Below are 22,629 nucleotides of genomic sequence, written 5' to 3' on the forward strand. Positions count from 1 at the left end.
GCAGCAAGCAAAAAAAAGTAAATTACTTTAACTACACAAATGTCTTGTATATAACATAATAAACATCTCCAATTAAGGCTGCTTAGTTACATTAATACCCCTATTCAAGTGACCCCAAAAATAAATAAATCAATAAACACAAAATATGAATATATTCTAGGCTGTGAAAAATTATTATTATTATTATTATTATTATTATTTTTTTTTTTTTTTCTTTATGATCAATAATAATAAGAATAATTAGATTAAGAACTGCGTTACAGTTTACCTTTGATTCAGGAGGAATGTTTCGCAAACCAATATATATATATATATATATATATATATATATATATATATATATATATATATATATATATATATATATATATATATATATATAATCCCTGAAAAAAATGTTAATTTTTATTGCTGTGATACCAAGTAAAAACTTTCTTCATAGTAATAAATAAAATCCACTATCTTCTCCTGGTAACATTTGTAAGGATATATAATATTTTAAACTGAGTTTTATTTAGGTTTCAATTTTAATTGTTGACATGTATCAAGTAAAATACTTCTTATTTTTTTCTTTAATACATGCATTTTCAAAACATCAATGCATTAAGTATAATTCATTAATCTATAATATTTGCCATAATAAAACCATCAACTGTTCTTTTAACCTATTTTAGTTTCCATACTTTAATTGCCTACATTTTTGGAGTTATAATACCTAATCTTGTCGTGTAAATGTTGCAAATGTTGTTGTAATAAATATAAGTAAAATATTAAAAATCACACAACTTATATACAATTCCATTGTTTCTTTATTGACATTTGTCACCTAATTTTTACAACAGCCATGTAGAATTGTCCATAAAACAGCTGAAATTTTACATGCAGCAGTTAAATGCTGAAAGGCATTAACAAACAGAAATGTTTACATTTACTGAGTGGTTATTTTGTTTTACAGAAAAAAAAATGCATAGCACTGCAATCTCCAAATGTTTTTTGACCCCTGGTGGCATAAAATAAAGGTAATATCAGATGGTAAAAACATATTGGGTTAACAGGTAAAGCAAAACATCAAATTCTTTGTAAAAACCTTGATGAAAAACAAAGGTGAAAAACATCCATGTGTATTAGCATTTACCAGATAAAGATTACAATTTTAGCTTTCTCTTTGCCTCAGGAGCTTGAATGACAGAAGTGTGCTTTTTTGACAAAAAAAAAGAGCAATTAAGAAAGAAAACTCCCTACAACTGGCTAGCCATTGAGTACAAAATTGAACTTGAAGGCAACCTGCTAATTGGCCACAAAAATGCAAGCAGAACATGTACTTCTGGTGACAGCTTTTTCCCATTCAGGGCCAGGAAAAGTTTCTGAAACATGAGCTGGGGGGTATGCAAGGTTGAGGGTTTAAAACAGTCCCATAAGCAACATGGAAGTTTGGCAGAACTGCTGCATCCTGTCTATATCTCCTTCCTTTTCAGAAGAATGGGAGCATCTACTGGTTCATCCCCATTCGTATCATGAATGACCAGGATCTTCATTATGTGTTCATAGCATCACTGCAGTTATCCTCCTGTGTTAAATTCACAAGAAAAATAAAAGTTGACAACAATGCCATAGCAGGAACCAGCCTCTATCCACTATTAGGAGAATTGTAGCAAAAAAAATATCTGGATAAAAGTGAGAATGTGTGTGAAACCGTGACACACAGCAGTTCTTTCTTCCTGCTAAAGGACAGGCATCCTTGCACTCAAACATACCTGACTCAGTTTATCCAGATTTGGCCTCAGCATGGTCCCACAACACCTCTGTGGGTCTTCATCAGCCAAAGGTAAGCTTTGATGTACATGAAGCCCTATTACAGAGAAACTGCTGATGTTCTCTGGAACTCCTTAATCTGAAATGACAAAGACAATAAGTATGACATTAGTAAAAAGGTGAAATTAAATTGAAAACAAAGACAAGATTAATTTTACAGGCATTCTGAGTATGGGTAAGCATCAAAAGCACCAAGCAACAATTTCTTAAAATGATCAACTTGGAGAAAGGTTAACATTTCGCAGATAGTTTTAACTCTGAGAAATCTGTATAAAGGTCACTGATGCTCATTCATTGATACAGAAATAGGTACAACGTTATATGTTATTTTAGTTCTTAGTGGGCTATTCCATAAACATTTTTTTTTTATTTAATCACTTTATACTTTACAACTTTATTTCTGTATTCATTTGAAATTTAAGTTTAATTTTAGTTTTGTAAATTTTATACTCACCTGCATTTCCATCGGATTCCCTAGATTCATTCGTTACATTTTACAGGGAAGAATGGATAAACAATGAAAACAGTAATATTGTTTCTACTTGTCTGGCAATGCAGCGTTTTGTCAGTTACTGATCACCCCAACTCTCCTGACTACTGGTCCCGTCTTATCCCAGCCAGCCAAATACAAAACAGTTCTGCCTCCTGTTAATAAACAAAGACTTATAAGGGTAACTGACAACATATAGATCAACTTATAGATACAGTTTTTCAACTGTTATTTCTCTCTTGACTGTGGCAGGTAGCTTCAATGTTATATTTGCGCTCTGAGTGACGGTGCATGAGACAAAACCAACAGCTCGGAATAAAATGTAGTATCTCGCAAATTATTTGTGTGGCCTGAAGTTTAACAAATAACAGACTTAAGTGCAAAAACTTGCAACTGTGCCTCAGAATTTAGAAATCTGTTTGATATACATTACTGAGTTAATGGGCTTAAAACTCTGACTATACAGTTATTGTGAACTGCAGGTATAAAGTCCCAATATTTCCTGAAGCAAACCACCAAAACACTTATAAACTGATACAATAAATTCAAGATTCTTTATGGAAAAAGCTTTAACTTACCTAAGAGATTCCAGAGATATCAACAACTCCATCTGCCAATGGACATCTCTTTGTGCGCGGTACTTTGGACTGTTCCAAGGCGCATGCGCTGATTCAAACACTCTCTAAAATTGTGTTGTAAAGTTTACTCAGTATTTTAGTGTTTCTAGTGGAGACTAAAAATTGTGAATGGTATGAGGAGATCCATAACAAGACTTTCTCCTTTTTCAGTGTAGCATGACACCGCAAAAGGATGAGCAGGCCAGATAGAGGAAAGAAGAAGAGGCGGAAGGAAGCTGTCAGGGAGTTAGAGAGGGGGTGGGGGTATAGGGGAGGGAGACAGGCAAGACCTGATTAAAGACCGTCTTTGTTATGTAATTAGCTGGAAGAGAAGAAGAGGAAGGCCCCGCCGCTGCTGATGCCACTACTGCTGCTGCTGCTGCTGCTGCTGCTGCAGGGATGGAGAGCAGCTGGCCTGAGGTTGTCTAATTGCCTGCTCGGATTCTTTCCAGGCCTCATCCTTCGGCACTCACACACACACACACACACACACACACACACACACACACACACACACACACACACACACACACACACACACACACACACACACACACACACACACACACATACACCCGTAATGGCACAGATGTTTACTGCTGGGCACCACGGTGATGTCTGCACGGTAACCGTCGTCTATATTTCTACTGTTATGATCCGGTGACACCTCTCCCCCTTCTCCTGGGACCCTCTGTATAAGCATTATGTTTGAGCTCAGCTGCTACAGCGAGGAGAAGTGTCTATTTATAGGGCTGACAAGGATTGCGTGTTCATCCTTGAATCAGTGTGTTCTCATTTGAAATTGATAAATTATTCATCCGGTATCATTCCTCCATTTCTGGAGTCTCTTTAACTCATGGCTCATTTTTTGATTTTAATTTTGACCTCAAGTGTTATTGACTCTTGATCCTGTTTGAAGTTTGTCTGTAGTCTGAGGAGTATTATTAATGTTCTCATGGTGTATAAGAAAAAAAAAACAGTGTTTTCACAGGGACAAACCTGGAAAGCCTCTACCTCTATTAAAGGGTATTAGACTACCCAGGACTCCAAAATATTTTTAATGTTGCATTTTTCTTTTTTGTTTTTGTTTACTTGTATTTTTCATTTTATTTGTTTATTTATTATTATTTATGTATTTTATTATTTTTATTTTATTTTATTTTATTTTATTTATTTATTTATTTATTTTATTTTTTACTTTTTTTTTTATTTTTTTTTGGGGGGGGGGGGGGGGGGGGGTAATCTGGTTTAAATACCTTAGTGGTGCTGTATTGTTTGCAATTATATTACAAAGAAAAAAACATCTTTCTATTAATTGCATAATTTGCGTGTAGTCCAAAGATTTTCCTCTTATTCTGCTTGAACAAACTAGCCTTAAATGTGGTGTTTGATCAGGCAGAGCATGTCTTTCCAATGCAGCTCTTCCAACACCCCCTTCATTATAGGTGCATAATTCCTAAGAGCTTTGTTCATCTGCATTCAATACACATTCCAGTGCCATAACAGAGCAAGTGATCTTAGATTTGTTAAAGTGAAGAAAGGTAACTGAAGCAAAACGTAAAGAACAAAACTTGTGTCAAGGATCCTTTTAATGTATTAGAAACCCAGGTTCTTTCTATTCCTTTTCATTCTCCAGACCACCTGCATCCAAGTGAGTGTGGATGTGTTGTCGTGCATCTGTACGTGTGATAAGAGAAAGCAAGAAGACGAAGGGAGGGAGCAAGGGCCCCCACATCCATCTCCTCTGTGTGCGATGCAGCTCGCCAAGCCGGAGGTGTGCAGGTGTTTTCTTTTCTTTTTTTTTTTTTTGAGCAAAGGACCCTAATGCGGTAATCATTTGCAGTCCCTCGTCAAAATTATTCTTCCCAATCTGAGCGGTGTCAGTGCTTATTTCAATATTTTGCTGGCTAGCATTCCACTTACTCCAGAGTGTGCACACAGTCAGGCACACACACACACACACACACACACACACACACACACACAAACAGCACACCGCACACCTGCTCAACAGAAAGCAGCCAAACACCTGCATCTTGTCGTCTCCCCAGGTCTGCCCACACTTCCCTGATGGCCGGAGCGCCCCCTCTTCTTCTCCTCTTTTCTCATTTCTATCTGACTCACAGCTTGTGGGACTCAGACACATTTTGATGACCAAAATCCACCTCCCACTCACACACTCACACACTCACAGTCACACACACACATGCAGTATGCACACATGCACACACCTTTCATTCTTTGTAGCTTTTGCTGATATTAAAAAGAAGAAAGCAGCTGGGTCTATGCAGAATAATGAGGTCAAAGCCATTCTAATAAGTCTGGGGGATGAGCCCAACGCCAGCATGGCAAGAGGAATGAGAAATAAGGAGGAAAAAGAATAAAAGGAAAGCAGCTCTCCAGGACAAATAAAGCCGTGGCTTGGAGCGTCATGGCTGGGTGGCTGGTGAGACTCTCCAGGTCTGGCACTGAAACTTCATCTCGAGCTCTGCTTGAGCTGGGAGTGCAGGAATCCTTGCATTTAATGGAATTTCAATTTTGACAGAGACTGAAACTCAGAGTAATTGCAAATATGTGAAGCTAATGAAGAGTTATAAAGGATTAAATAAAAAAACAGTTTTGAGATGTTGTAAAAATTAGTAAAAAAAAAGAAGAAGAGACAAAAAAAAACAGAATAACCAGGAGTCTTCTTTTAAGAAATGTAACATTTAGCAGGATCCATCTAGATTTCATACTAATTTTTTTTCTCTCTGGGCAGCATATTTGCCAAGATATTACCGGCTGATATGCATTTTTCATGTCCACTGCCTGCACTAATTCTAATGCAAGAATTGCTTATTTGTTACTTCTTAAGTAAACAGATGTGTGTTGACTTTTTACACATGCTCTGTTTCCTGGCAAACAATTCATTAGCACATTATTTACAGCAAATTGATTCTTTTACACCATCTCAGTCATCATGGTTTGCATAATTATGCCATCACATCTAATGCACATCATGCAGCTTACTCTTTATTACACATTGTCTTTTTATTATATACAGTAAACTTCTTGCGCACTCTCTGGGGAGATTTTTGCTCGTTCCTGCATTAACAACAGAGCCCATATGCAATGGTGCAAAAGAGAAACACATCACTGCCTTTACTAAACCTTTTTAATTATTTATTTATTTATTTATTTATTGGCTGTTTTTTTCACATAATTAATCCTGTATTTGTTTACATAATGTTTTTTTTTTTTTTTACCACAGAACTTCATCTTGGTAAACATAACAGGGATGGGCAGGTGAGTGGGTTTACTGCAGTTTGGGTAATGTTTTTTTTTTTTCTTTGTTTGGATTTTTCTCATTATTTCTCATCCCACTTTTCTTTGAAAGCGTGTCACATTTTGTTTGACCACTTTTTGTTTTATGAAGAAAATTAAAACTTTCTATTTATGTATGATAAGAGCATCAATAGATAAATATACACAATGCTTATTTTCTGTCCCTTTTCTGTAGTGTTTCTGTTTGTTTTGTTTCCTGACAATGGTTTTAAATCTTTATTCAGTGTTAACTACTGCGCTCCAAATACATCACAAAGAACTGTATGTGAAATCCACATGGTAATTACACCTAACATCAAAAATAATATATATATTATCCATGTTAATGTTATATGGCACTGCACACATATGTAGAGCAGTGATTCTACTTGTTAGACTTTGACATTATTTCTTGATTTTTAACATTAAGGAAGTTTTTTGCAATTATACCAAAAAAGATACTATATTTGAATCTCTGCAATACCAGGAAAACAAACAAAAGAGAAGTCCTGCCTATTGTTTATGACCAGTCATGCACAGTGATGGTTATCAACAGCTCAGGGTAAGCTGACAATAACAGTCACAATCAGAGAATTTCATTGCTTATAAGCTTATATGCCTCTCAGGCATCTTTGTGAAGTTCATAAATGTATAGCACAGTATAGCAGAGTATAGTATAATAGCATCCATCTACTGTTGTCATCATGCCTCGGCTGAGATAAAGTCACCAGTCAGAGCCAGACATTGAGCCAACAGCCCTCCACTTGTTAGACAGCCTTGCTACCTATAGGCCAATCTACCAGCCAAAAAGTTGTGCCCTCATAAGGTTGATTCCCTGTGAATAGAGGGCGTAATTTACCCTGTGCAGTGTCTGAGAGGTGGGTAGAGGCTGTCAAATCCATCCCTGCCATGATAAATAGCCATTTACTGTGGGATGGCAGCAGGATAGGGCAGGTACACACACTGAAACGCTCACAGTGTCTTTCTGGAAGTGTTTTCTCAGACAGCCTGCGTGGTGAAACCCAGCCTCAGACACACACGTCTCTGCTGCACACTTGGCAATTGCCATAGAGCCTGACAGACTCTCCTGGTCTTGGCAGGCGTGTCTGTAAATCACAATACCACAGTGACATCTGCAGAACTTTAGGCTGTATACAGTGTCAATTACACAGAGCATCCAAAGAACTTTGCTCTGTTTTTGCTGAAACATCACACATATGTGGAAATGAACCTGCTTTAGGTGTTGCAGCAGAATTTACATGTGTTTTCTAGTTGTGAGGCACAGACAAGCGAGGCAGCATTTTTGAATACACAGCGCAGTACTTACAGGAGGATTGGGGAAGTAAATTAACTTACGAGAGAGAGACAGAGAAGAAGAGGGACTGAGGGAAGGAGCAGCATCCTCTTGGCTTAAAGTTTACACAGGTTAAAATTCTGACCTCTCCGAAATGTATGTTAATTTTTGTTAATTTAATTTGCAACATTTTTCATCTGTTGAGGTTAAAGTCCACACCAACATATCAGTTTTTATTCAATTAATTCCAAACCTGCTCTGGTTAACGTAATGACTCTTTCTTAACAATGCTGCTTATGCAATGTATAAAGTTCACCTCTTTGCATGGATTAAATACTTGAGACTTTTACACTACAGCTGCAAGAATGAAGTATTGGTTCCATCTGCGCTCTGTAATTTAAGTAATGTGCTGAACTTAATTATGCATGGGTCAAACATCATGTATGCCTTTGTTAATTAGCAAAATCTTCCAGCGCTTAATGGGGATCTAACTATATATACTGTAGGTGCACAACCTCCTGTACTTCTTGCAAACAATCAGAGAAACTTATATTAAACTGATTTTACTGCTACAATTTAAAGTGTGGCAAACAACTTCGGGCTGTGTCCTTAATTCAACCACAATATTTTAGGACATTTTGCTACGAAGAGGAACCTAAATTTTGTGACAAAGTTGTAGGTCTTACTTATTAAATTCACTTAAGTAGTGTTTTGTGACAAAAATCGTACCCTGATTTGTTCAAACTGTGATACCTTTAAAGAGGGGTGTTGTGCTTTTTGGGGCTTTACACTATTCTCCTGGTACCCACGCAGTAGATTTATATGGTTTACAGTTTAAAAAAAAAAAATCCTTTTTTCATTAACACTGGTGTTTAAGAAAGATCTTATTTCAGCCTCCGTCTTTAACTTTTATTTTAGCTGCTGTCTCTCAAAGGCTCTCCCATTCCACGAACCCCCTTCCCTCTGATTGGCCAGTCCTCTGAAGGCCTGTCAGGGGAAGAGCTATGCCCCTTCAATGTGCCATGAACCAATTTGGGGGTTCCTTGTGCAATGACCACATCATTTCGGCAAGTCTTGTGAAAATTTTCTGAAGATTTTGTGTTTTTTCTAGAAAGAACCAATTGAAGCAGGTTAAAGATTTCCACAACAAATAAAAAGTAGCAGACTGAAAATCTTCACGTTTAGTATGGGCATCCCAGCACTCTTACTTTCTACTCATGTTAAAAAATATGGGTAAGCACAATTTGTAGATCATACTTTCAATTGTCACCCCAAATATTTCCACACATGCACTGACTGCTTAGCCATAAGCACAGTAGCCTGTCCTGCCCCACTTCCTGTAATCTGTCTTTCTGGATATGTTTGATCTTTTAAAAATATTCTTCAGCAACACATTTGTTGAAGATACCCAAGACACTTGTTCTTATGACATCTTTCTGGAATCTTTTGCTTTATATTATGTAGTGACAGCAGTTGATTCACATGTGGAGGACATTTGCAAGTGTCATCGCATTTTGCAACAATCTGAAAGTATGACAGAGCAACAGCAGCAGCAACCAGTTGCACATATCTTTTTAAGGATTCCTCTTTAAAGGGAAATCACACTTGATCACTGTGTTTAGGGATGCATTGAAAGACTCCTTCTTATTACCTGTAGAGCATGGCGCCGTGCATTGCAGGTTAACAGACACGGAGCACTGTCTAGTTTGTTGACTTGGATGATTCATGCAGCAAATAAACAGTCCTATGGTCTAAATTATCTATGAATATTTAAGTAAAGTTAGATTGATTATGGTATGTATACAGCCTAAGTGGTATATCCCCCCTTAGAGGGTTAGCTTTGCCAGACATATTAACCAAACCTACTTGAATACAGTTTGTTTGAACTACATGAACTCACTTAGACAAGATGCATGTGCTGTGCTGTATTCATTCAAACCAGATAAAGATAAATGTGAGCCAAGTGCGTTGGTAAAGCAAAACATGACTGACAAATTTCTACACATTTAATTGAGTCTTAAACTAATTTTGAATATTAAATCATAATCTATCGCTGCCTGAAAATATCAAAAGCTTCATTCATAAAGTCAGTGAGTATAACTTTTTTTTTTTTTTTCCAACATGATCAGCATGTTAAATCAGACCATAGTATGCTGGATGTAATAAAGAAACCACGTGGTGTTGCTTATGTACAGTACACATATCTCCTTTTAGGTTCCAAAGACATGAAACTGTCAGTGTATCCTGCACATATGAAATAATTCACCTCAGGATGTAGAAACTTATCAAATGGAATATCACAACACATGTGCTTCTGATTGCCGGGCCTGTTTCCTGGTACCTATCTTTAACTGGTGTCCCCTGTGGTCCTGTTTTTTAATGGCAAATATGCCTACCAAATGTCTGCTGAGTCTCCTGAGGAGAGAGCAAAACATTCGGCAGACAAATAGACAGGGAGACACACAGCACTGCACAGTGTAAAACTCACTCTCGTGTTAGACACCTTTTTAAGACAGCTGCTTTATGCACTATTGGAGCACATACTGGAGAGACAGAATTTTTGGGAAGACGTATGTGTGGATAAATGTTTGCTGAATCCGTCTGTGAGGATTTTTTCACTCTGCTTTATTACATGTGTGCTGCAGAATTAATCCCTTACATGTCATATTGCATGTCACATTTTGAGAGGTGATTTATAAAAAAACAAAAAAACAAACTGAATGAATAAACAAAGTGATGGAAGTGTTTTTAATCAGATATAAATGAGTTCAATGATTTGACATGCCTTATATTTTTAATCTAAAAGAAATTTCATAAGACACTATCCAAAAAGTGATTGCTATTTCTTCACATCTGAACTGAGGTACATGAATTAAGTCTGTCAGTTCAACAATAAGAGCACAATGCACTGATAATTGAGGCTTTTAGGCTTTTAAGAACCTGCCGTGCAATGGTAGTAGGTGTTGCAAAACTTTTATTTTCCCTTGAAATAAATTATCTTTATGTATTCCTTCAGAAGAAAAGGCTAATTTAATAATAATAATAATAATAATACATATATATATATATATATATATATATATATATATATATATATATAGATAGATAGATAGATAGATAGATAGATAGATAGATAGATAGATAGATAGATAGATAGATAGATAGATAGATAGATAGATAAAAGTCTTCCCAGAATTCTGACTTCGACCTTCTCTATAAAATGACAGAATTAAGTAAAAAATGATTTTTGATAAGAGGAACTGGATTTTTTTCTTCCTAAAAAAGAAAGGAAATACAGAAATACTGAAAAAAATAAATACAAAAACGGCACAAAAAATAAAACAAAATAGCGCTGCTTGGATGTTAACTCAAGTGATAAATTTACAAAAAAAACAACAACAGAGTGCTTACAAGTATACATAAATAAACTCTGGCTAAGGCTCCTGTAACACACACACACACACACACACACACACACACACACACACACACACACACACACACACACACACACACACACACACACACACACACACACACACACACACACACACACACACACACACACAACCCTGCTCCAGATGGATGGACTGTACGTGTCAGACTCTGCTCTCCTCTTGAACAAAGCCTTTTAAAGGGGGAGGTCAGAAGTCCAGCACGTGGCAGGATGTAAAAGTGGAACTAGCAGCAAACATATGGGGAAGTGTAATGTCATATGGCAGCTCTGAATATACAGCCACTCCACGGCTGCAGCTCACATATAAAGTTTACCATGAATTTCCATTTCCCTCTAGATCCATGAGGGAATTGAGAAGATTCATGGACACTTCATTGAGCTGTTAGTCTGTCTTACTAAATGCCCGTTAGAATACCACAGGTGGACATTTGAGTGTAAATCAAGTGGATATTTATGGCACTCCTTTCAAGAGAAAATACGTTTTCTCATCGGGGGGAATGTCGGTTATCGTCCAGCCTGGTTCAGATGGAGAGCCTGGTCATAATATATCCAACTGCTGCACAGCAAAAGGAGGTGGAAGAGGGATTTTCCACAGCTGCAAACATTATTTCGCAGACATCCTCGAATTGCAAAACAGCCTTCCAAGAATTTTCCCGCATCACAATCAATCTAAATTGTAATTTCAGCCATGCAGAGCAAAAATGCCGAAGTCCAACGGCGAGTTTGGACGGAGGGGAGTGTAAAATCCAATGCTCACTTGTGACACATTTGAGTTAGTTATTCACAGCTCCATCCTGGTCAGCTCCAGGCCACCTGTTATGTCAATGACGGATGCCAGTGTAAGCACCCGGCTAGTAACTGAAGTGTACAGTCTACGACTGCTACTCAGATTGTAAATGGTTGTGAGTGTGTGTTTGTCATGGTTCCTTATCGTCACCTGCTGTGCGCCCAAGAGGGAGACACACACATGCAATTGTTCTCCCTTACACGCTCACCCACACATATTCAGAGCCAGTTTAGTTCTTCACCAACTACTCATTTATGACTACTTATTTCCCTGATTTTAGGAGGTTTAAACTCAAAACTGGTGCATCTTTGTCATGAAATGAAACTTAAAAAAACAAGAAAAATAAGTTTCAATAATTGTTTCACACACACACCCACTCTGACTCCTACAAACACATGCATACACACTTTTTCTTTTATACTGCTTGCTTGTTATTCATGGACAGACTGACCACCATCTTACTTGCTTACTAATCACATTACACCCTCAATCTCTGCTTTAACTTTCTACTAAACAAAGAGTATTTCATTTTCAAGCACCTGCCTGCTTTCTGCAAGCGGGACTATTGTTTTGGGGATGTAAAGTATGAGAAACTTTACGGATTTCCTCATGATTATTTCATCTTCTGCGTGCAGGTTTTGGCAGAGGTTTGAGCTCTAAGTCATTGCATTGCACTTTATTCATTGGCCGCCATCTGAGTTCCTTCTTAATCTCTGGAAAATTGTGCTGAACAGGAGCTGTGGAAATCTTGACCTAATGGCTGCTGTTATTGAATCGGGTGTTGGCACCAGAAACAAGATTTTTTTTTTTTTTCATAGAGAAAACACTTTACACTCTGGAAGGATGAATACACACACCACTGTAAGAAACTGTACATTTGTGACACACTCTGTGTAAAAAGCTGGATGATAGACAGTTCCCCAAAAGGAAGGCCAAAACATTTTCAGATTTTCCTATTGGCTGGCTGTGGGCAAGGTCATAGAGCCCAACTTTAAAATTTCAATACAAGTCAATTAAAAATGTCCAAGTTTGCATAAATTATGCCCACTTGCAATTTTTTCTTTAAATGAACGAAGTTTCCATACAGGCCAAACAAGGTGTCATACTTAGTGATACACCAATCAATCTTTTCTGGTTCCAATAACAATACCAATACCTGATGTACCAATACCAATACTGATTCGATCTGATACCAGTGGTAAATAATAACCTGCATGCCCTACTGTGGGATAAGATTGGTAAATATTTTGGGTAAAAGCCAAAAAAGGAGTACATGGAGTTAATGAATGAATGTTCAGAAATTACTATTCAATTGTTAACTTTTATACCATGCAAACTGGTAAGGCAGCTAAAAACAAAGAAAGTGCATCAGAGGTAACATTAAATCAAGTAGCCAAGAGTGTAAAGGGCATAGAGCTGGTTACCTGGATCGGCACCATGGATCAGCCCCTTCCCACTGATACCTGATCCCAGGATCGGGGCATCCGATGAGAAATTAATTAAATTAATTTTAAAATGAATGAAAAAGAAAAAGGTGGACAGTGTGTGGCATTATTGCAAACTTTGTTTCTCTTACTCCTCTCCTACACATCTGTCCCATGAAGTTGGTGTGCATAGCTTCTTTTTTTTTCTTTGTTGAATTAAAAAGGTCAGAAAAATGCAAAAAAAAAAAAAATAAAAAAAAATTCAAATTTTGCGCAAAGTTGGTTTTACCAAAGATATTGAGTTCTGAAAAAAGGGAAGTTTTGTGTCTTCAACAAAAGCACATTTCACCAACGCTTGTTGGGACAGTATCAAGGCAGGGCTGGGGGATATGTGAAAAAATCCTATCCAAATGATTTTTCTCATATCAGTCAATGTCAATATTTACCAAGATATAAATCAGATAACTATTTTGTCAAGCTTAAATGCTCCATATCTCATAAGTGAGTTGTGAAGATGTCAGAAGGTTATTTTAGAATCGGTTCCTTTTTTTCAGAGGTAACATGACAGATGTACTAAAGTACATAATACAAATAGTTTAGATAAATAACACAGGTACATCTACTTTACTTTTGTTATCTATGGGCGTGTTGCAGATGATCTACTGAGACTGTGTGCACAATTGATAACAGGCTCCTGCACAGGAGTTGAGAGCAGTGTCCAATGTGGTGCCTGCCCGCCTCCATAACACTCAGGCCATCATTGCACACGCAGAGCAGCTGGTTGTTGCTGTGTCTGGGCTGGCATTAATCATAAATGCCCTGTCAACAGTCCAAAGGTCATTCAGCGACAGCGGTCCCTCAAATGAGCTGCTGGCAGATGAAGAGGGAAGTTCATCTCCTGCGCTCTCCAGAGAGCGCAGGAGATGAATGTACATTACGCACGTGTGGAGACTGGCAGAAAGTCGGCAAAAAACACAAAGCCCCTGTGAATTTTAAAAAAAAAAAATCAAAGCTCGGAAATGGTATTGTCGGATAGACGAGACGTCTCCACTATTTTTATTTCCAACAGTCCAACTGTGTCGATACGCACACTGAAGATTCTCTCTCTCCCTCTTGTCTTTCATTACATCTCTGCGCCACAATTACCTTAGACTTTTTGGGCAACACTGTGCGAGTTTTCACCTGCCTTTCAAATGTGCTAAATACAGACGCAAAAACAGTGGCCACTAACAATTTCAGGTTTGATAACTGTGGGCGCTAAATGATTTTATTTGCATCACCTTCTCCCAGACAAGACCGGCTAATCATATGTCTGTCAAAACATGAACAAATGAATTCTATCAAATTCTACCAACTATGTCTCACATTTCTATCAAGTAAAAGTCATTTCCCAATAAATCTTTATCATTTTATTGCCTAGGCCTATATCGATTATATTTTTTTACGATAGCAGAAATGGAGGTGGGTTACTCATTGTTATACATTGTCCGTGGTTCACAGGCATTCAGACGCACAGAGAAACCTACAGGTTTATTGAACAACCTGCTTACTAGCTCTGTTAGCATTTGCTTCTACAACATTCTGTCTAAACAGACAGAGATTCACACCACACATGCTGTGTGCTCCCTCTTTGGATGAAAAAGTGTTTGATGATAGTATTAACCAGACAGCTGAGCGAGGCTGGCTCTGCAAAACCCAAAAACCCACATAATTTGACTTCAAGTGCAGTCAAAGTTTACCCCATAATGCTCTCCCAATCCTTCAATACAGCATCATCATATAGGAAACAAGGCTGTTAAATTCATTTTTACCCTCACGCTGTATTTCAAAGCAAACAAGCCGAGCCTTGAGTCATGTTGTTTTCTGCAGTCCCTGAATGAGATATTGATTTTCATGAGGGCTCCTTTCATTACAGCATGGCTGCGACATTAAATCTAGACAATAGCATGTTTTGAAATCACAAAGCGCTGTAAAAAACACACTCTTGAGAGTCCTTGGCTGTAGGGAGGATGAATTTACTTCTGCTTCAGTGAGATACTTTGAGTTAAGAAAAAAAGAGTCTAATGGAGAGTGTTTAAAAGCATTGTATTGCATAATTCCCTCCTAATGTATCTTGCATACGTCCTGGCTCCACCTCTTCCGGTTCAGCGACATCGTTTACCTCAGTGACCTGGCACTACCTCTTAGCTGTGTCAAGGTTCAGCGGCACTCAGCGACAGAGATGGACTGAGCTGTTAATCTCCCTCACAGATCTCCTCAGACACACTCACTCTGTCACCGATACCCTGCAGCAGCAGCAGCCTCTTTTTCCCTTCTCCCTTGTGAACACTGACGGGTGAAAGGACTGGATAAGCCTTATATCTAACTATCTCTGCAGATCAGTCACCAGGAGGGTATGCTACTGTATCTGAGGCTGGCAAGGTCACTTTTAGCATTGTTCAGGATGAAAACTTATTGTATTGTGAGCTTGCAAAGAGCCAGGCCACACCAAGGTCTTTGTAACATTCAACTATTCATCAATAAATGATTCATGATTTAGAAGTACTTTAGATTTGGAGATGTGGCAGTGACATAACAAAACCCAACATGTTAACCGAAAATATCCAGTTGGGTACAATTAAAGCAAATAAAAATAAATGAACTGAAATTTAAAGAAGGAAGTCACTTTAAGACATAAATACTTCCTTTGATTTCGGAAACCCGGGCCTCTTTAAGCATAATAACATCCATTAAGAAACACAGACAGAGTGATGAATGAGAAGGAATAACAGCTAAACACTGATTGGATTCACTACCTTTTTGAGTCAGTTAATGAAGCACTTTCATTTAGCTGCCAGAAAAACTTTGTCTGCGACCTTCTCGGGCGACCTCGTCCAATATATCGAGCGGCGCTTGAGAAGAGAGGGCGAGAACACCTCTTCAAGGGAAATTAATATTCACAGAGGATGCTGTCCACCGCTGCACTAATCTGCATGAGATCTGACTTCCTTTCATTAATCAAGACGAGTATGCCCCGGTGCATCAGCGTTGTTTACCTTCCCAGTTTGTTGTTTTCCCAGCCTGTTGACTCGAGGCAAACAGCATAAATCACACAACAATACATGACTTTACTACACCAGACACAACGGCTGCTGAGGTGTCATGTGATGTTTCTTAGGTGCCAGGGAGGAGGTACAGGGTCTGGGCTGTGACGAATACATTTTCAGTACATTAGCATGGCAATTTATTTTGATTTGGCTAACAGTGACTGATGAGACACCGCTGTCACCCACAAAATTGTTTGTAATTATAGACAAAGTATTTTAGACTTTAAACCACACATTAAAGAGCACAAGTACTTTTATATAAAAACATTTAAAGAAATTTAAAAAAAAATGTCATCAGTTTAGTGTGTTACAATATGCATGCCACCATCACAAAGAAATCAGTTGGTAGAGGGGACTCTGTGTGCAGAGGCTAGAGTCATTACTCCCAAAGTTTCCTGTCCCTCTCAAGCTGTCCTTTCAAAATAAAGGCAGAAAACCTTTCCAGTATTATCCAATAGGCCCCAGTATGGCCTACTGGTTAGGTGTGCACCCTGATGAGGTTAACTCTTGAGCAGGCAGCCCAACTTTGAATCGACTTGCCCCTTTTCCCTCATGTCACTCCTGACTCTCACCCTGTTAAATGCTCTAACCTGTCCTCTCAGAATAAAGCATATCTGAATACCAGAACCTTAAATGTACAAGCTAATATTTCAGTTTCCACATCAGTTAAAATGCTATGAGGACAGTTTTGTGCAGTCTCTCAGCCACTATAAGAGTTTTGTTCTGTTGTTTCATAATAAATAAATGAAATAAAAAATAAAATAAAGTTAAAGTTATCCTTTGATTTTTCAAAAGCTAATCTTTCTTTAGCTTTGACACTTATTTGTGTCCTTGTATACTTCCAATGAAATCACTTACTTAGTGCATCTTTGTGTGTCAAGATAAAGATTAAAGTTTCATTTGATCAAAAACAAAACCCCTCAGTAATATCTAATTGGAGTACTTTAACACTGAATCAAATGTGAAGTGAAAATGATGTATATAGTATCCTCATATTTACGTGTGCGTATATTTTATTTCAGCTCTGCAGAGCCTAATTCGACCTGCCCTTTTCAAGCTTGAGTGATTTGCATGTAATTTGTTTGAAGAAATATGAATTTTTTCTTTATCAGTGCTACTTGTGGGGTCAATGAAATCCACTTGAAACATGTTCACCACAGATGCAGTTATTCTCATAATCAAACTGTTGCCAAGGTACAAGGTTTCCATGTGGCTGAGAGAGACAGTGTCATTTGTCACTTAGCACACTTAGCAGAGTGAAGCAGTTATTTCTCCCTCTCTGATGCAGACCTGCTCTGCACTTCACTTCATTTTCTAGCGAGCGAGGTCAACTGCACTAAATTGCCAGATTGAGATGGTAGAATAAGAAAATGTGAGTGTGTATCAGCAGAGAGAATGTGACCCCAGCAATAAGCCCACCTACGTACGGTGGCACTCTAAAAAATATAAGAAGAATACCAAAAAAAAAAAAAAAGAAGAGATAGAAGAGTAAGAGATAGAAACCCATACTGACGCTTTTGACATTTTCTCAGTACAAGCATAATGAATTTTTTATGAAGCTCAAGAGTTGTGTGCTGAAGGTCGCTGATTTTTGAAGTGTGTTTTGGATGACAAATTTCAATAAGACCAGACTTTAAATGTAAGAGTTAATGTCATTTAAATATCTTTTTTTCAGGACAAGGGTTTGGATATTAAAAGTAATTTCTAAAACTTTTATTTTTTGAATACTGTTGAGAAAATCTTATTATTCAAGTTTCATTAGTATGTAGTATATTTTTACTATTTTAGTGACATACCAATTACTAGAGTAATTTTCTGTCGAGTGGCAAAATGAGCACGATTCAGCGCTTTTGCATGAGTTCAGAGAGTCAAATGGCCAGGAATGAACCACTTTGGTTGATGCCGTCTGTGGTTACAAAGCCATGTGACATGTGAACTTTTATGGAGGTTCCCAGGACTGGCTCCATTTTATGTGAAAAGTGTGTCCCTGAGACGGAGAATATACAACACATTATAGTTGCCTTATTAATCCATTACATCACTCAGGCCCTGTGGGAAGTCCGCTTTGAGGTTAATAATTTTAGAAATATGGGCAAAACAGAGCGGGACGGAAGGATCAGTGAAACACAATACGAAGAGGAAAGAAATCTTCTTAGGTTGAGTTTCACCTCTAATAAACTAATAAATTAAAGGCCCCCTTGTTTTATTACTTCAGAAATGGAATTAAAGTATAAATTCCTCCCTTTTACCTTTTGATATGTTCTCTCATTAAGAAGGGGCTGAAATTGCACCTCCTGCTGCTCGGTGCTCTCCGAGCAATTGTTCTTTTACAGTGTTGTGCTTTCAAGGCAAGAGTGTAATCAAAATCCTGAGCATTGCAATTAGATACAATGGCTTTCCCTATCCCTGTGTGGGCATCTGCCGAACAGAGCGCAGAGGGGAAAAAAGGCGGAGTGAATATATTGTGTCTGCATTGAAGGAGGCTGAGCTAATCTGCTATGTATTGTTAGAACACACCGCTGGCTGTGAGTTGCCTTTGTTTTGTGAACTGGCTATAAAGTTTGACGAGTAATTTGAAGTAATGCTGCGACATGATTATACTGCTGGATTTCTAGCCTTCAAAGAGAAAGAAAGAGAGGAGTGGGGAAAAAGTATTTTGATTGACATGTGGAATCAATGAATATGAGATAGAGACAAAACAATAACATCAGCCACAATTTGAGAGATCTTATCTGGGCTTTGGAAAATATTTCACATGGTTCAAATCTATGCCCAGATTCACTGACAGACACCCATTGTATTATCTTACACAGCTCTGTACAGTGTATTAGGTGTCCTTTTCAGCCTGTGTGTTTACTGAATTTTCAGCTCTTATTATAATGTGCATGATGGGCTCAAGCTGCAGCCTCTGCAGTAACAAACCTTTTATCATCATGTAACTGGACCCTGAAAATTGTGAAGGGAAAAAAAACACTGAAGAAATCACTGCCACATACTCAAAGTACAATCTACCCAGTTTTAAGAATTGTATGCGTTTATTTAATCTCAAGCAAGCTTTCAAACGTTTTAACAATTTGGCAGTTATAGTTTGCTGTAATCTATCCCTTGTCTTATTAAATTAGTGTATTAAATTTGTTAATTGTGTAATGTGCCTTTTACTCCTAACATAAGATCTGTGGTTGCATGTGTTTTTATAATGTGTATAATGTACATTTTAATTGTACAGTGAATCTAAAACCCCTTAAAAAAAGAATAACAGATGAACATTACTATACACAACAGCCTCTGCGCAATATATCAGTTTCATTCTTAGCATGAGACCTTTGTTAAATTGCATTGGCCTATTCAATAGGCAAATTAAATTCAATCAAACAGATACTCTCTTTCACACACACACACACACACACACACACACACACACACACACACACACACACACACACACCACACACACACACACACACACACACACACACACACACACACACACACACACACACACACACACACTTAAAACCCAATAATAATAATAATAATCAACCGATTGAAATGTGTCTCTCTAACATTTTGTCAGTATTCAGCAGTCAAAAACTTCCATGGTTGTTTTCCTTTTTTCCTGCCCTGGCCTGCGCCCCCTCCTTATTTCCTGTGGTGGGGGTCTGTTATGAAATGAGGTATTTTTGGGATGGGACAAGTTCAAGTTTGACTTCTTCTTCCCTCTTGTCTCACCAGGCATAATCAAACGCACGTGTGTACATTGTGGAGGGCGAAAGAGGGCCGAGGTGAGTGTCAGGTTTCACCAAAGTAGACCCCACTTAAAGGAAAATATTCAGCAGTCAAAGAAAATATTTGAGACAGAAATAATTAACCCAGGGAGCAGATGGGAAACTGAGGCAGTTTGTGAGGAAAACAACCTAAGGTTTGGTCTGCCACTGTTGGGTCATGAAAATATTTAAATCTTTGGAGATTCACAGGTATGGCTTGAAATACAGATAACCACACAGCTTTTTGAATATTATCTGAAATGCATTTTTAAAGCAATTGTGTCTTTTATTTATTTGAGAAGAAAGTGCACTTTAACTTGAAATGTTTGTCTATAATCACAAAATGTCTAACATTAGCACATGCAAAGGAGGTTATTAATTTGGATAATTAAAAATGTATTAATTTAAAAATATTGAATTTCAGGAGTTGTACAACCATTAGGGAAATCAGGTACTCTTATTAATATGCATGTTCAGCGTTCCAAACTCAAACAATAGGTGCATGTGATGTGTAGTTTTGTCGGTTCTTGTTCCTAACTTTCTACATTAACACAAATGTGGCTGCACATTGAGTTAAAAAAGACTTAATGGGCAGACTGCTGCCTGTGATGCATGAAGTCATGCAGAGCAAAGCTAACCGAGTCTATGTTATGTTACCAATTATTGTCAGAGGAGGACTGATGTAGTAAATAAATGGTGCTATAAAGTCAGGAAGTCACTAATGAACCAATAATGAACATTCAAATTAACACAAGTAGTGCACACAGGAGACTAGCTTTGCACAAATTCAGATCAAATTGCTCTGGCTGGCCTGGCTGATACCCTGGAAACAATTTAAAATCAATTCAGCAGTATTTAAGCTAATGCTCTCTCTTTCACACTGCTCTCCTTTTCTCTTTAATCTATATTTTTTTTACAGTTTGATGTGGTCCTTTACTGCACCAAAAAAGCATGAGGAAAAAAAGAAACCCTCGAAGAGGCAGTTTTCAGAGATCTATCAGGTGCTTGTTAAAAAATTCTTATTTGTTTCAACAACAGGAGATGGTGACACAAAATATTTTTGATTGAATGCTAGAAAGAGAGCTCAGCAGTGAGTGAATGTGCCGCACGTTCTCGCCATTTCTCACATTCTCACACCGGGAATTCAGCATCTGGAATTGGCAGAGGGGAGGCTAACACCTTGGCAAAGGCTCATTCTGTCAGCTTATTACACATCGAGTAAATTTTGTGGTTTTTCCTCATATTGCAACAGCAAGCCCCAAATGCTCAGTGAGATACACTATGGTAAGAGAGACACAGAGCGGTTCTTTTTGCTCTATTTTTCTAGTCTTATACAAGAAGCATGCTTTCAGCTTATTTTGCTCCAATATTCAAGGCCCCGGCATATTATGTGTCAGACTCCGGGAGTGCATTTTATCTTGGAGAAAAACGCCTCTTTGAATCTCACTTTAGGAGATGTATCTTTTTCTTCAGCTGCTTCCTTGATTCTCAGTCTGCCACACATTTCAGTTTCAACAAATGCTTGCCAAATTCAAAATGCACTGATCAAGCATCTCCATGATGTACAGAGGTAAAACTCGAGTCACACCTTAAGAGTGAGAGGCTTCTTATGAGCCTAATTTAATGATGCCACACAGAACTGGATGGTTTGAATTTGATTTTGACGGAAAGAAAGAAAGATTATGTGATGCTTAGTTGAGCAGCAAAGGCTGACAAAAAAAAACACATTTATTTGGACTAATTTATGAGACATTATTTTAAGCATCAGTGATTCATTATCAATGGACAGAATTTGGCTGTGTTATTTTAGATTGTGTGGGATTAATACGCTTGATGAAAGAACATTAGATTTGGACATACTGCAGTCAACCTGATTTGCCATCTGCAGCCCTACATAAACACCCTGTACAGGATTTCCAAGATTTGTAATATAGATGGGCTGTGGAACCAATCCCAGCAGACCTTGCCAGTTACTGTGAGCGGGGAACACACTGAGGTGGTCAGATCAGCCCGATGAGAATCAAAAAGAATTAAGCTACGATGAGGTGAACCAAGATCGAGTGTTGATCTAAAGCAGCTGGGCGCCTTGGCCTGCGTCCACACTTAACCATGAGGGACAGATTGGAGAACAGTCGCAGACACATACAGACACAATCTGCGCCCAGCCACACACACCGGATCACACGGGTACACACCTCACTTGCAACACAAGACAGGGGAGATATAAACACAGATGTATGTGCACACAAATTTGATTACGTGCGTTCACCTCTGCACACATGAAGCTCCTGTGAGGAACCTGTTGTTTGTGTCAGTTTGGGTGTGGAAAAAGTGATGCCTCTTCTATCTCTGCTGTACATGTGTGAATGATGTCCCCTCACCAAAAAATATCATCCTGCTTGCTTTTCATCTAAATGTTCAGCCCGTTTTGAACAAGGAAAAAAATATCCTTATGGGAGCTTTAATCCAAAGTATAGCACATATAAAGATGCCTGAGATAGACGAATAATTACGAATGCCATCCTCTCTCTCGTCTTCCCACAGAATGTTTTCATCCCATTCATGCCCTCTGCAACATTGCCTCTCTTTAGGACA

The 22,629-nt window shown here is 38.0% G+C and overlaps 1 long non-coding RNA gene across 1 annotated transcript in view; it reads right to left on the minus strand.

The window, feature by feature from the left end:
* Window positions 1-1,260: 1,260 nt before the first annotated feature.
* Window positions 1,261-22,629, minus strand: part of LOC141789411 (uncharacterized) — a 35,997-nt gene continuing 14,628 nt past the window's right edge. The window contains exons 2-3 of the long non-coding RNA XR_012598205.1: window positions 1,755-1,891; window positions 1,261-1,567 (exon numbers count right to left, since the gene is read on the minus strand). This is a non-coding gene — a long non-coding RNA (uncharacterized LOC141789411). The remainder of the gene's footprint in view (window positions 1,568-1,754; window positions 1,892-22,629) is intronic.

Source organism: Halichoeres trimaculatus, unplaced genomic scaffold (assembly GCF_033239565.1).
Source record: "Halichoeres trimaculatus isolate MK-OKI-2021-1 unplaced genomic scaffold, fHalTri1.1 fHalTri1_scaffold_4, whole genome shotgun sequence".
Classification (NCBI taxonomy): domain Eukaryota; kingdom Metazoa; phylum Chordata; class Actinopteri; order Labriformes; family Labridae; genus Halichoeres; species Halichoeres trimaculatus.